This window comes from Diabrotica undecimpunctata, chromosome 9 (assembly GCF_040954645.1).
Source record: "Diabrotica undecimpunctata isolate CICGRU chromosome 9, icDiaUnde3, whole genome shotgun sequence".
Lineage (NCBI taxonomy): Eukaryota > Metazoa > Arthropoda > Insecta > Coleoptera > Chrysomelidae > Diabrotica > Diabrotica undecimpunctata.
Genome location: NC_092811.1, coordinates 296078 through 308322, shown reverse-complemented (window position 1 = coordinate 308322; position 12245 = coordinate 296078).

The window sequence follows — 12245 nt, the reverse complement described above, 5'->3', positions numbered from 1 at the left end:
TTGTATATATTAACATTGTTTTTGACAACTGCTTCCTACCCATTCTCTCTACGTGAGCTTTACATCGTCCGTTAATATGTTTGACAATATTATTTTTCTAAATTTTTATATCGATTTTTTATATTAATAACAAAAGTTTCAGTTATTTCAAGTTTTTTATACCGAGCATTCCGTTAAAAAATTAATATTTTATGTATTCATTTATAATTATTCTTATATAAAATAACTTTGAAATATTTGAAGATTCAACGAAAAGATGACACTTAAAGAATCCCTGACTAGTGCCATGAGACTGAATAACTCGTGAAAGTAAAGTCCTGTGATCATAGGTCACTTCTATCACTTTATGTAATGTTGGTTGGCAACACGATGAAACAAGGGGCGACGCGAGGTCTCAGGTGACACATAAAGGTTAGGTAATTAGAATAGATCATTATTAAAAAACAATCAATAAAGTAAAACAACAATCGGTATTAAACATTATTACGTGGCGCAGTCTTGAGGATTACAACGGATTAAAAAGCCGTTATTTATCGAATGAAAATATAAGAACCGTACGAGATATTTTAAAAAAACTTTCTTTTTTAAATTTGAAAAAAATTGCCAGCTAAACGAATATCGAAATGACCTTCTTTCATATTCATTTCTAGTAAAACTATGAACGAAAAACTTTATAAACAAATTAAGCCATTGTTTAAACTTAACTTTAGGGGGTTGTAATTTTGAAAGTGGTCTTTCAACTTACATATCCTGAAAATACAGATAAATACAGGTAAACAAAATTAGATTTTATATGGTATTTTAAGGTGACTGAAATAAATGCGTTTTTCATTAACAAATAAACAACTTTCTAATAACCAAATGGAATACCTTTTAGATAAATAAATATTTTTTACCAAAAATTTATGCGTACCTTAAGAGTGTTAAAGGACATATTTTTATGTAACTTTTGTTATTATTTACACCTATTTTTTGTGTTTCTTGTTCCTACAAGTTTTGCAGTTTTTCGCAATTGTTTAAATACATAAATTATTAACCACATTTCATTAAGGTTTCAAATGAATGGTTTTTTCATAACCTTAAAAACGAAAATTAAGAGTTCTAATTAGGAAAGACATATTGAAAAAAATTAAAAATAGTAACTTTCGGCGATTGTCGCTATAAAATCAATGTTTCAACAATGACACCGTTATTTTAAACTGATATATTTTGACATTTTGACATTTTGTTCAAAGAGACACCGATCTCAGAATTCGTTAAACTTCAGAAACTTCGCTGGGCTGGTCATGTAGTAAGAATGGAGACAGAAAGATTGCCGAAAAGAGCCCTAGATAGTAAAATGCAGGGCGCAAGACCAAAAGGAAGGCCAAGGAAAAGATGGGAGGATGAAGTGGCAGCGGACGCGCAAAATTTGCTAGACGTGAGAACCTGGAGAAGATCGGCGCGGGACCGACAAGGTTGGAGGCATAGTTTGAAGGAGGCCAAGGCCCGATTTGGGCTGTAGCGCCATTGGAGAGAGAGAAACTTTTGACATAAATTCACATTTTCATACCAAAACTTCAATTTTTTCACGGATTCGTTCTGGAACGAATTACTTTACAATTTATTTTGTGTTTATCGCACCAGTCAGTCCAATAAATCTTATGATAGGTTAAGATCCTTATGGATAATAATTTTTAACGATTCTATTACATTAACTTTTTAACAGAAATGCTCAGGAATACTTATTGTTGATATAAACATTTTTGACAAATCACATACAAAAAGTTGTTTCTTAAAACAATGTTGTTTTTCAAAAGTTATTCGGTGTCTTACAACTACATCGTTTTTAAAATATAAACCACAAAGAAAATATTTCAAACGCACAGGTGCGTTTTTCGTTTTGTTTCAATATTTATTGTCAATTCTAAACAACAAAGTTCTAGTTCACAAGACATTACAATTTATACTCGTCTAATTAATTATAAGCAAGTAAATTTAAGTAGCCCATTCAACCGAATTTTTTAGCATTGTTTTTAGAAAAAAAAATGGGTTAATCGATTAAGTATGTGCAATGTAAGTAACTAGTTTATTTTTCTTAGTGTTTGTTCGTTTCTGAAAAAAAATATAATATTGTTTTATTCGTTTTTTTTTCATGCTGTCATTAAGAGCAGTTTTGTGTTGAATATCCTTGTAGTAATGGTACATTTTCCACACCAACAATGTTAATCAGTTCTGAAATTATTTCAACTAAATTTCATTCCTATTCAGAATTCTGTTTAATTTGGAATTAACTAGTATTAAACTATTTCAAACGCATAAGGACTTAGCAAAATACACATTTCTATATCGATTGACCCAATTTTCAACAATGACATGTATTAAAAGTGCGGTACACCAATACGATGGTTAATTTAATTTATGTTTATCCATTTAATTACATTTTTAGTAATAAAAGGAACGATTATTTAGTTTAAAGCAAACTATTTTATATGTTCAACTGCTCATTGAATAAAGGTGTTAACAAAATACGAATTAATTTGTTTATGAAATACTTTAAAATATTTCGATGTAAATTCTTTTCTTTTTGGTCTCAAAATAATAATTTCACATTTTGGTACTAAATTTCTCATAGAATTAGCGTCGTTAAGGGGGTACCGTACGTGTTAAAAAATTCAGCTGCATAATAATTGTCTCGAAAAATTGTCATCTTTTGGTCATTTTAGGAAAGTAATTACTGATTTTTTGACAAAATCATCTTTGTAGAGCTGAATCCAAACATTTCCGCTTCTTAAGTCTGACTGACTTTTTTACGGTGGAAATAAGATTAATCTCGGGACTGTGGCAAATCCGTATCTCATATTTTGGGTACTCAGGTATCTTATTTCTCTGTACTATTAGCAAGGCCACCTTTACTTCTTAAGTTCTCAAGTCATGCTGCCGTGTAAACTGTGAAACTGCTTCGTAATTAGAACATATAGAATGCCAAATGAAGTGTCGAATGAGAGCTTATAATCCACAGGTGGTATTACTGGTGAGAAATTTGACCTCGGACTTATGGTTGTAGATTTGTAACCGGAAGTACTGTTTTAAAGTTTGCCAAAATAGTACAACCGATATATCATTCGACGCGCTCTATCAAGACCAGAACAAATATATATTTCCGATTTTTATATCACTTCCGGCTAAAAAGTTATGACCGAAATTTGGCAAAGCTTAGTGAAATCGTTTATTAATCGACGCAAAGTTACAAGAAGAATTCACTTCCGGTTTTACCTCTGGTCACGTTGGGGAAAAACCGAAGATTTAGGAAGTCCAATTTTCTTGTTGAAATATTTCCCTCACAAATTAAAACAATTCTTCTTCCTCTTTATAAGCAATGCTGCTTGTTCATTGGCCGATAAATATCTCTATGGAAGGTTGTCACTCCATCTTCTGCGAGGTAGTCCGATACTTCTTCTGCCAATTGATGACTTATCTCTTGCTAATTTGATGACATGGGTCTTCTCCATTCTACTTATTTAGTTATTCCATTCTTTTTTCTATTTTATGTTCATTTTTATACCCTGTACATTACATTTTCTTCTAATGTCTTCACTTCTCTTTCGATCTCAGCGTATTTCACGTAATTCTTTTCAGTACTATCATCTCTGCCGTTTCCAGTAGCTCTTGCTTTGTCGGGTCTTATTTCTGAGGCATTAGTCAATGTTGATCTTATATTGTCTTCATAAATTCTTGACTTCATCTCAATATTAATGTGTTATTAAGGCACCCTACCAGTTTATTTCCTTTTTGTACTGATCTCTTACTTATTTGTCCAGATCTCCATAGCTAGATAGTGCAATTCCCAGGTATTTTATTTCCGTTACTTTTTTAATACTGATGCCATCAATTTCTATTTTACATCTGGTTAATTCTTTGCTGACTACTCAGATGTTCCAGTATTATTTTGAATGCGTGATTATACAATTTTTACTGTGAACTATATTGAATGAAAATCAGAATAAGAGTAAGATGGCGCTATCTAATGGCCGAAGACTGAAACAAGGAGTTAAACTAGCTTTATACTGATAGATCTAGGTAGATTGATAACTTTCATGTGAATTGCGCGAATTAAAAAAAAACACCATTTCTATTCTATGTGCCTCATATATTGCATCAAAATGTACTTTAAACTACAAAAGTCAGTTGGTAATTCATACTTGATTGACTGCTAACACCCTTTAATTTTATATAAATTGAAACATTACTACCTTGTATAGAAAAAAGATTCAAAAATAGTCTGCCTTAAAAAATTTAACATATATAAAATTTGTTTAGTTAAGTACACAAATTTTTCAACATGTATATTCTAGCTAGATTTATGTTTAATGAAGATATAAAAAGGATCTTATCTTTGACATGATATTTTCTTTATTATATTGTATCTTTATTATATTGTAATAAGAAAGTTGTTGAAGGTGACGCTGTTGTTTTTTGTACAAACTATATCCAAATATTTATATTCTCCAAAGCACGTGGTGTTCGTGTGTATTAAGGTATAAAAAAATGCTTATTACAAGCTTAAGTTTTTATTTTAAGAAGATCTTTTCGGAATTAAATCATTCCATCATCAGTTAACTAAAAGAGAGAGTAAAAATACCAATATTAAAAAACACAAGTTAAAATTTAAATATATAGAAATAACACGTTGGTTTTTTACTACTTACATAAAAAGTTGTTAAAAAACATTGTATGGCCACTTAAAAAAACTTTCGAAGGACATCCGTATTAAAATATAATCCTCATGGTTTTATCAAGGTAAATGCAATAGACTTAACTTATTGATTATTAAAACTGAAGATGGGGGCATCTTACATGACCCCCTGTAGCTGGTGAAGTTTTTTCGACTTACATTACCTCTGATCTGTTCTGGAGTCTTGGGCTAACTGATATAAAGATGGTATGAAAAATCAGTTAGTACCCATCAATGTCAAGTGGAATGATGTAGTAGGAGCAAAAGTCATTGTGCTTAAGTTTGTGAATAGGCAGTTTTTAGTGAAGTATTGTGTTTTGTGTGTAGTAAAATCAATAGCAATTTTTGGTATTTTAAAAAGGTGGTAGAATGTAAAACAATGAGTGACTGTGATGTAAAATAAATTTGGTATACCAGGGTAAGGCAAAATTTAAGTTAGGTAGTTGAAATTAATAAATCATTTGGAAGCGGTAAAGAGAATGTTATTACCTCATTGTTTCCTTGTATGAAGTAGATATAAATAAAAGTTAGTTTGAAATTTGTGGAAGATGAATGTAAAGATGTAAGCTGGGGATACTGAAACTGATTGTGATAAGAGATTGATAGATGTGGTGTGAGTATTTGTAAGAAAATCTGTGTGATTAGTCAGATGGTAGTTATTGGAGAGGATGGGAAATGGGATATTGGAAAAGTGATGTTAGTGTATTAATGGTGACAAGAATAGAGTTAAGTATGGCGGATTAAATAAGGTGATATTAAGATATGGGAAATTAGAAAGAAATGTAGAAGTAAGTAAAACTGGATGTGTAGTTAACGGAAAGAAAGTTAGATCAGGAAAATAATTGTCGATGAAGTGGAACAAAGTCTCTGTTGATGCTGGTGTGACGATTAACACAATTGGGACTGTTTTTCTTTTCCTTGACTATTTCCAAATCCTCAAAAAGGTCAAGTTTGAGATAATCTCTACCTGGGATGTTATGAAGAAGAGAAATATCATCTGGTACCTTGATTGTGTGATTGTGATATTTGAGATGATGGGAGAAAGAAGAAGTGTTATCTAACTTAGAATGTTCAATGGCCCTGGTTACTAGAGATCTACAAGTTCTACCAATATAAGTGGCATCACAGTCAGAACATTGAAGTTTATAAACCCCACTGCGTTTGCTGAAGTCAATAGAGTCCTTACTATTGCATAATGATCTACTCAATTTATTGTTAACTTTAAAGGAAATCTTAATATTTTCAACAGAATTCAGGATAGTGTTTTTGATTGATTCGGAAAGTGTTGGACAGTGAAATGGTAATGAGAAGTAAGATGGGGAATCTGAAGTAATGTTATGGTAAGCTGATTGTTGAAGCAATTTACGTTTCTTTTTATAAATGAGTTTATGGATGATATCTGGGTTGTAGCCATTATTGAAAGCAATCTGTTTGATTATGTTTAGTTCTTGGATGTAGTTAGTGTTGGATAATGGAATGGTTTCTAAACGATGAATGAAGCTGTTGAATGCAGATAATTTGTGTGAAATGGGATGGTTAGAATTGAAATGTATGACATGATCTGTTTGTGTGGGTTTTCTGTAGATGCTATAATCAAAGACATTATTAATTCTATTGATGGAAAGGTCTAAGAAATTGATGGAGAAGTTAGATTCTAATTCCATAGTGAATTTGATATTGGGGTGAATATTATTGATAGTGTTTAATAAGGAAAAAGCTGTATTTGAGTTACCTCTAATGAAAACTAAGCAATCATCAACGTAACGGAACCAGTGTAGAATTGTATTGTTATTCATGATTTGAGTGGATTCTAGATGATTCATGAAGAGGTCAGCTAAAAAGGGGGAAAGACAACTTCCCATGGCCAAGCCATCAGGTTGTTTATAAAAAATATTATTGAAAGAAAAATAATCTTGTGATAAACAAAAGGAAAGTATTTCTATTATTGGTGTGATGACTGAGGGATTAGTTGATTTAGATGTGAGAAGGTCCTGGACTAACTGAATAGTCAGTTAGTCCAGGACCTTCTCACATCTAAATCAACTAATCCCTCAGTCATCACACCAATAATAGAAATACTTTCCTTTTGTTTATCACAAGATTATTTTTCTTTCAATAATATTTTTTATAAACAACCTGATGGCTTGGCCATGGGAAGTTGTCTTTCCCCCTTTTTAGCTGACCTCTTCATGAATCATCTAGAATCCACTCAAATCATGAATAACAATACAATTCTACACTGGTTCCGTTACGTTGATGATTGCTTAGTTTTCATTAGAGGTAACTCAAATACAGCTTTTTCCTTATTAAACACTATCAATAATATTCACCCCAATATCAAATTCACTATGGAATTAGAATCTAACTTCTCCATCAATTTCTTAGACCTTTCCATCAATAGAATTAATAATGTCTTTGATTATAGCATCTACAGAAAACCCACACAAACAGATCATGTCATACATTTCAATTCTAACCATCCCATTTCACACAAATTATCTGCATTCAACAGCTTCATTCATCGTTTAGAAACCATTCCATTATCCAACACTAACTACATCCAAGAACTAAACATAATCAAACAGATTGCTTTCAATAATGGCTACAACCCAGATATCATCCATAAACTCATTTATAAAAAGAAACGTAAATTGCTTCAACAATCAGCTTACCATAACATTACTTCAGATTCCCCATCTTACTTCTCATTACCATTTCACTGTCCAACACTTTCCGAATCAATCAAAAACACTATCCTGAATTCTGTTGAAAATATTAAGATTTCCTTTAAAGTTAACAATAAATTGAGTAGATCATTATGCAATAGTAAGGACTCTATTGACTTCAGCAAACGCAGTGGGGTTTATAAACTTCAATGTTCTGACTGTGATGCCACTTATATTGGTAGAACTTGTAGATCTCTAGTAACCAGGGCCATTGAACATTCTAAGTTAGATAACACTTCTTCTTTCTCCCATCATCTCAAATATCACAATCACACAATCAAGGTACCAGATGATATTTCTCTTCTTCATAACATCCCAGGTAGAGATTATCTCAAACTTGACCTTTTTGAGGATTTGGAAATAGTCAAGGAAAAGAAAAACAGTCCCAATTGTGTTAATCGTCACACCAGCATCAACAGAGACTTTGTTCCACTTCATCGACAATTATTTTCCTGATCTAACTTTCTTTCCGTTAACTACACATCCAGTTTTACTTACTTCTACATTTCTTTCTAATTTCCCATATCTTAATATCACCTTATTTAATCCGCCATACTTAACTCTATTCTTGTCACCATTAATACACTAACATCACTTTTCCAATATCCCATTTCCCATCCTCTCCAATAACTACCATCTGACTAATCACACAGATTTTCTTACAAATACTCACACCACATCTATCAATCTCTTATCACAATCAGTTTCAGTATCCCCAGCTTACATCTTTACATTCATCTCCTACTTCATTTTCTTTCTCTTTCTTTTATTTCTTTTCCTCGATTCATCTTCCACAAATTTCAAACTAACTTTTATTTATATCTACTTCATACAAGGAAACAATTAGGTAATAACATTCTCTTTACCGCTTCCAAATGATTTATTAATTTCAACTACCTAACTTAAATTTTGCCTTACCCTGGTATACCAAATTTATTTTACATCACAGTCACTCATTGTTTTACATTCTACCACCTTTTTAAAATACCAAAAATTGCTATTGATTTTACTACACACAAAACACAATACTTCACTAAAAACTGCCTATTCACAAACTTAAGCACAATGACTTTTGCTCCTACTACATCATTCCACTTGACATTGATGGGTACTAACTGATTTTTCATACCATCTTTATATCAGTTAGCCCAAGACTCCAGAACAGATCAGAGGTAATGTAAGTCGAAAAAACTTCACCAGCTACAGGGGGTCATGTAAGATGCCCCCATCTTCAGTTTTAATAATCAATAAGTTAAGTCTATTGCATTTACCTTGATAAAACCATGAGGATTATATTTTAATACGGATGTCCTTCGAAAGTTTTTTTTTTTTTTAAGTGGCCATACAATGTTTTTTAACAACTTTTTATGTAAGTAGTAAAAAACCAACGTGTTATTTCTATATATTTAAATTTTAACTTGTGTTTTTTAATATTGGTATTTTTACTCTCTCTTTTAGTTAACTGATGATGGAATGATTTAATTCCGAAAAGATCTTCTTAAAATAAAAACTTAAGCTTGTAATAAGCATTTTTTTATACCTTAATACACACGAACACCACGTGCTTTGTATTCAACAGGTATACTAGCCACTCCTGGATATTTCCACTTCATGGTTTGTTCCAGTTTCACTTTTAATTTATATTCTCGTTATGCAGATTAAAAAATATTTTGAGAACATAATTGACTCAGATATTTGTCCGAAAATCCTTCTTTAAAGGTATTTAAAAGTCAGAAAGAAAATACCAATCCAAATTTACATCGTCATTCTGGTTGCCTTAACATTTACAGGCCAATTTTATAGTCTTGTTTTAAAATTTTATATTATAGTTAAATATATAAAAATTAAACAAAATAAATTTTCTACCAGGTATCTACTTACAATGGCGACACCAATTATTGCTAGTCTTAGGCACATTTCAAAATCGTTGTTTTACGCGCGTAAAGAGTTTGAAGATTGCAGTAAATAATACATTCTGGAACTGTTAATAACAATTTACATGATAACGAAACATCACTGATTCTGCTTTGTTTTTTTTTTTAATAATCATAAGAAGTGAAACAGTCATTTTTTGCCTAGGAAACATTCTTGAACATTTTAGAGAAAAATAATTCAAATAAAAGTTGTAGATCTTAAAAGGTTCTTTAATTTACGAGTTTCTAAATTAAAACACATAAACAATTGACTGAGATAATAGCAAAAACCTCTATTTTTGCAGCAATTTGTACATTTTAATAACTTTGTTTTGTGCATAATAAAATGTAATATATGTTTCTCGTATGAATGAAGAAATTTCTAGAAAAAATGATAAAAGACTCGGTTAAACTTCTCAAATTACTAAAGAAGCAGCTAGAAAAAATGACGAGAAATTGAAAAATGATTTTAGAAGATGCGACGAGATTTCTCAAATAATTAAAGTAGTATGTAAACAGCATAATGAGAAATTTGAAGAAGTTTCTAGAACATTCGATAAGAAGTATTCGGTAGAAGAGAAGCTCAAACAGTTAGAGAGCATTATAACCAATATGAAAGTGCTCCCACCAGTTAATGTAGTAGTTTTAGATCCTGTACTGAAAAAAGAATCAGCGAGAAACGAAACGATACATCACATAAGATTTAAATTGCCACCATTTGATGGAAAGTCTTCTTGGATCATATACCTTGAAAAATATGAAGCTCTTGCAACAGCTAATCAATGGACCGAACCGGAAAAGGCTGTTTCCTTGACTGCTGCTTTATGAGGGGATGCTGCAAATATCCTAAGATCGATTTTGAGGGTCCAAAAAACATGTTACCGAACCTTGTTCATTCGACGAAACAAACGTTACGTACATGCCCATCTACAACAAGTCTACAGCGTACAACTAAGAAGAGAATTCAACGAGCAAGTGAATTGCTGTAGATATCTTTGAAAATGGGTTAAAAGAAAATGAATTATAGAAATGTTTGACTAGCAATAGAGAAAGTTCTATATAAAGCGCTTGCCCTGAAACACGAAACAGCTACTCAAGCTTCACGGAGCTATCCAGTAAGAACCATTGAAGAAGACGACGAAAAAAACGATAAACGATAGGAGGGAATGGAAATGGAATGGAAAAACCATTTTTTTTTTAATGTATAAGAAACATTTTATAGGCAAAAAATACTTTTTTCACTTTAAAATATTGTTATAAAAAACAAAGCAAAATCAGTAATATGTTTTGAAGGATTTGTCATCAGATGTTCCTCATATACTTTTTAGAACCTTCAAAAATCTGTAAGATATTAACGTGAAATTGAGAATGTTTTTACAGACTGACTGATTTAAGAGGGAACGAGTAAGTGTATTGTAAATGTGTGGAACTAAAATTTAAAACTTTTTTAAGCGGTAAAGTACTATAGCGATAAAATAAAACATTCCACAGGAAGAAGAATTGTACCCAAAACGCGATATCGCCAAAGACTCACAATATATAACTTTCTATCTAATCACCTCTTAATAACATTGAACACTGTAGGTTCCAACAAGTTCTTTCGCAGTTTTATCTTTATATGTTTCAAAATATTTGCTCCTATTTATTGAAACAGAGAATTTCATGGTTTCATTTTATAAAATAGTTCTCAAAAGGCTAAATTCGTTTAGACGATCTATAAACGGTTCTATTTACAAACAGTCCTTGAATAAAAATGTATCCTGTGGCTAATAGACTATGTCTAAGGCCATACCTTTCCTCTACACATACACATACAAACAGTCCTCCGTTTCATTGTTGCAATCTAATAGAATCGATTCATGATATTTCTCTTTTAAATTTGCTACCCAAATTGCTTCTCAAAAATTTTAATTTTAAATAATTATATTCTAGGAAAATGAGCAAAACTACAGTGTTTTGACAGTCACTGAAGCTACTACAATCTAACAATTATTGTTTTGGGTTCTATGTAGAATAACAAAATTGGGGTAGTTGGGGCTGGGGGTAAAAACACGCACGGGGCAAAAGAAAGCATCTCATTTAAACTTGCCAATAATGTCCAGTTTGAACCGATTTTAGTTACAAACGTTTGGCAACAGTGTGCCATATGTGTTGTTCCAAGTTTAAAGCTGATTCAAGGCGTTTATAGGCAAAAAACTATGAGGTAAATATTATTTTTTATTATTACATTGTAATATTGCCATAACAAAATTAATTTGTGATAAAATTAAATTGGCATTTTTCGTTAAGTTAGTTTATTCGGGTGATTATGGGTAAGAAAGGATGTCCAATGCATGAAGGGAGGATAATATTACTGTATAAAGATAAAGGGTGACTTCAGGGCTGTAAGAACTATAAAGGGCTAAAATTAACGTCGCTCGCAATGAAAATTTGGAACCTGAACATATAGAACACATAGAACATAAAACAATTATTTGATAATAGTTACAGCAACTGTCTTAATAAATTCTCACTTCTCTGGTCTAATATGCCGTTAAGATAAATGTTCTGTTCAATAGTTTAACTTTTTCTTGCTTAGTTACAGTTAGATATATCAATGAATTGTTACATAAATATCATATTAAAAATATAAGAATAAAAAATGTGAATTTGAGATATTCATTAAAAAATTTCTTTCAAATATCTAAACGTCCTCTAATGAACTAACTGATCAAATTTGTGCTTAAAAGCATTTCTAGAAGTTCTTCATCAGATCATGTTACGTCTTTTTTTAAAAATTAATTAAAAAATGTCGAAAATAAATAAATAAATTTTTAGAAAATATTTTTCTAAACGGTATATTTATAATTATTAAAAAGAAATCTCCGAAAAATGTGTAACAAATGAATGTTT